The following is a 5000-nucleotide window of genomic DNA, read 5'->3' as shown; positions in this document are numbered from 1 at the left end:
GTCACTGTTGCTCCCATGCGTGTGCTCCGACAGATATGTCCTTCATTACGTGTAAATCTTCCTCTTGTGTTTAATGCCTAGTAATGTAATTAGCGTCGTCCATATACAAAAGGGTAAGGGGCTGGCTGCGCAGATAAGCCGGCTGTGAGGGTGGGGCTAAGGACAGAGCCTAGAGGCAAAGTCGAAGTAATGGTACAATTTGTACGTAAGACCTTCGTGCCAGTTTCAAATTCCTTCTCCACATCGTTACAAACCAAAATGGCCGTTCCAGGGAGACCGCCTGGCGCTCTTAGGACCCACTGTGTGATAATTGAGATAACGTCTTCATCACCCCGCTCCGATCGAAAACCAACTTACAGTTTCTGAAAACATTATTCATCTCCAAGTATCTCGACTGGATTTATATATTACATTTCCAAGGAATCGGGAAAGGTGGTTTTGGTCCCATGAATGGGCGCTATATGCTCATTGCAGTGGTGTATCAAGTACTGGGCGGTAATTTCCGATTAGCACGCCTTCAAGCATTTCAATTTTCTCATACAAGTATACTTGACCATAATAGTTGTGTTCAACTTTGGATCGTTATAAGCTTGCTTTCAATGTATGACTTTATTGCACCATTCTGCAAAAGAAAAGTTATTCTTTCTGATAATATTTGGGTCGTGTATCTTATATACTGATCGTTACAAAGTGTTCCGTCATTCTTTTGCCTGCAGGAGTATTTATACACAATGTTACTTTGTTCATCTTTCTTTTCTGACAAATTGTTTTTCATGACTAGTACTGGAGATCTTGGATTTCTGCACAATATGATAAATGTTAAGGAGGAATCCTCACTACTGGATTTCCAATTCCTGTGAATGATATCAAGGAGAACTTTTAATCGGTTTTGTACTCTTGTGATGTTATGTCTTGATATTATACACTGACTTTTTTCCCTCGTGGTTCCCAATTGTCGAATTTAATAGCATTAACTTAACATTTTTATTCTTTGTGTATTTTTATTTATTTATTTATCTATTTATCTATTTATTCATTTTGCATGTTACTGTTATAGTAAGTAGATTGCTTGTTATTATTTGTCGTATTCGACAAAGTTTCTGATGTATGGTGTAAAATTATATTCTATATTACATAAAATCCTATTTAACACGTACTTTTCTATTGTTTTCTTATGTGCCTTATCAAATCTATATGTACAATTCAAAATTATGCGTGGTCTACCTTTGATCGATGACGAGTTTTGAGCTAGATTACAGCAAAGTAGCTTCTCATCGGTGTCTTTCCCGAATATATATATATATATATATATATATATATATATATATATATATATATATATATATATAATATATGTGTATATATATAATATATATATGTGTATATATATATATAATATATATGTGTGTATATATATATAATATATATATGTATATATATAATATATATGTGTGTATATATATATATAATATATATATGTGTGTATATATATATATATATATATATATATATATTTCATATTCGTCACACCACTTCATGCAACAACTCAAGTACCAAGCGACTTCAGTCAAGACGCATAGGACCCTCAGGCCGACGAGAATAGTCTCAGCAATACTGAGGCAACTCCACGCTGCCCCTCCACAACTAACATAGCCAGTCATCATAAGTACCAAATAATGTACATCTACTAATTTGTTCTAATCATTCTAGCTCATCTCGTCCTGAGCAGGACGAGAGTCTACCCTCCACCCTCTTCCACCGCCACGACCAACGGCGAGAACTTGGAACATCGCGTCGGTTGAGCGTGGCCACACACACACACACACACACACACACACACACACACACACACACACACACACACACACACACACACACACACACACACACACACACACACACACACACACACACACACACACATTATATATATACATATATATAAATATATATATATATATATAATTTAATAACTGAAGCATTGAACAGAATCAACTTACTAAAACGTAAAATAATAAATACACGCATAAGTGAATCTACAACAAAATCTTTAAATCCGCAGAGATCAACCCAGATAACTATACATATCAGCCAACAGCTATATACAAACAAACAAATAATAATAGAAAAACTTTTAGTACATAAATAGATAGGATTCAATATATAATATACAAATTCACAGAAAACTGCGAAAGAGAGAGGTGGGTGGACCATGTGTACCTCGACCAAGAAAAAAACATTTGATAAAATACCTCACAGTCGTTTTATGTGGAATTTGGAGCACGTTGGAGGACTGACAGACAAACCACTAGAATGGATGAAAGATATTTTCAAGGAATGATACATGAAGACAGTAGTAAAGGATAAGATGTCAAAATGGAAAGCAATAACGAGAGGAGTTTCATAAGGTTCTGTGCTGGCGCCAATAATGTTTCTTGTCAATGTCAGTAACATGATGAAAGGAACAACAAGGTATGCCAACATGTTTGCAGATGACACAAAAATCACGAGAAGAGTGAATAACGAGGATGACGGTAGGCTATTGCAAAAATATCTAGAAACTATTTTTGTATGGAGCAAAGAATGGGAAATATAGTTCAGTACCAAAAAAATGAGAAGTACTGGAAGTGGACAATGGTGGCAAAAGACCCATCGCAAAAGCAAAAGAGAAAGATTTGGTAGTGTTTCTAAAGAGTACTTCGCCATGCGGCAGTAACTAAAACACCTTCCGCTATCATCCTACCACTTCGGTACGAAGATCCCTACGTAGGCGTCCTGAGGCGTGAGTACAGTAGGTACACGAGGATGACGGCGATTCTTCGAACTGGTTTGATTACGTTTTCTGTGTTTATTATTACTCACAGTAAAAGAGAACGAGTAATACAGCAGTGACTTTATATTTTATAATAATTTGACTTGTACTGAAGAGGTTAAAAAATCATACATCTTAAAATACCTCCGCTTTCCAGGCGTAAAAAAAAATCCCTTGCTTTTCACACGATATCTTGACACAGTTCCTGAATGATTTTCCATATAATGACAAAACATATTGCAAGGCCCTTCTCAAGAATGTGTGAGATTCTGTACTACTCAGACAGTTCTCATCTCTGAGACAAGATTCCTTCCTTCAAGCACCTTGAAAAAGAAAGAAATTTCCGTTTTCGTTTCGTGAAACGGAGAAGCTATCGTGCCTTGTGGTCAAAACCAAACTCCATTTTCCCTTCCTCACCTCTCCAGGTACATCACCACGAAAACACTGGAGCCGGTACCACGCCATATAGCTTGCTGATTCTAGTCTACAGTGGCGTTGGGATCAGATCCTCATGCAAGAGCACCTACTGTACTATAATTTTCATGAAAATTAGGACTATATAAATCGGAAAACAGAAGGGCTACCTAACAGGCCTACATATCAGTTGCGAACCTGCCACCACATGAACGATGACATCATACTCTGAGTCACAGAGGCATGACACAAGCCAATTGTAACCCATAAAGGTTATATCACACCACACATGTAATTATGTTGTTATACTGTCATTGCACGATTCAATAAATTCATTGCCTCACTGTCAACCTCCACGGTCTCGAAACCCCTAAACATCATGTGACTACTCTTCAACATTCCTCCACCTGCATACCTGCACCACTTCCACCACCTTTGTTACAAACATAACGTCTTCCGAACGTGTTCCCACGTCCTTGCAACATATGGTGACCATCAGTACACCGACTCTCACACATTACAGTTTCTGAAATTCCAATTATGTCATCACGTGACTTCCGTCTCACTAGTTGTCCCTATCCACAATGTTACCCCCAAAGACAAACAACCAGTCTTGCCACAGAGCTACTATCACCACAACACCACAGAGGTCTTAACGACTACTACTATCGCCGCCGCCGCCGCAACCGCCTCTTGTGCCACCTCAGTTTAGATGAAGCGTGCACACTATTCTGCACTGAATCCGCACGGACGCTGCTCTGCTGCTCTGTCGCTACAGGCCTCATCACTCCCTATTTATCTAAATGGCTTGGATATCTATCTACTTTCTCTGTCCACCCCTCTCTCCCCACCCTCTGTCCTACCTATCGCATCACTAATGGCGCGGGTTGATTTGCCCACAGCTTTCTTTCCTAGTTGTCACCATCAAATGCAACGAAAAAAGGCTTCGTTTATCCGTGCGTGTTTATCTATATCAAGGCCACCTGCCTGCCTTGTCACGCCGAGGCATCTTCTTCATTTCAAAGCTTGAAAATGACTGTTCATCTTATCTACCCTTCCGCACGGCTTTGCCCATCTACCCAATTAATCAGCCTCCACTTCAATAACCACTCTGTCTGTCTGGTTGTTTGGTTGCTTCTCTGTTTAACATTCACTCTATGTTTTTACTAAGGTGCGTTGTCTGCCTTCCCTATGTACAACAGCCAAGGACCCCACCCATCAATACACTCATGCTATATATGAATGAATCTATCTGATAACACAGTCCTGTTTCCAATCTGCCCCTGTCCCTGACTCCTTGCCTCTCTCCCTTCCTTCGAACCTTATCGTTGCAGCGTGAATTTTTCTCGGCTGCATGGAATATCCTCTCAGCAGCCAGAACATATGTACAAATCGTGAATACCTGTGAAAGGGTTCATTGAGAGCCAGGGTGAACCGTTTCGGTGCGACGCCCTTCGGCTGAAAAGCACCGCCTGACGGCAGCTAGAACAAAAATTTACGTGAATAGCAGTGGAGAGGTTAACTTCCTACGAATTGATCCTACCACATCCATTGCTTTTCGCAAATAATTGTTAAGTGTCCAAAATATCATCCATCTACCTCCCCTCCACCTTCCACTCTTTCCTACTACTATTATTTATACTCCTCTTTCTCCTTCTCCCGGAGGCTATCGCCATCCTCTTCACATGACATGAGGCACACAAACTCTTGCCACAGCCTCCGCAAACACAACCCACCCACTACACTACATGGCAGAACACCTACATATGCCAAG

The 5000-nt window shown here is 39.8% G+C and overlaps 1 protein-coding gene across 6 annotated transcripts in view; it reads right to left on the bottom strand.

The window, feature by feature from the left end:
- Positions 1-5000, bottom strand: part of LOC143017846 (dystrobrevin beta-like) — a 436897-nt gene that overhangs the window by 351844 nt on the left and 80053 nt on the right. The window lies entirely within an intron of this gene.

This window comes from Oratosquilla oratoria, chromosome 33 (assembly GCF_046742065.1).
Source record: "Oratosquilla oratoria isolate Oo_2021 chromosome 33, ASM4674206v1, whole genome shotgun sequence".
NCBI classification, from domain to species: Eukaryota; Metazoa; Arthropoda; class Malacostraca; order Stomatopoda; family Squillidae; genus Oratosquilla; species Oratosquilla oratoria.
Note: the sequence above shows the minus strand (reverse complement) of the source record. Positions and strands in the feature narration are given on the sequence as shown.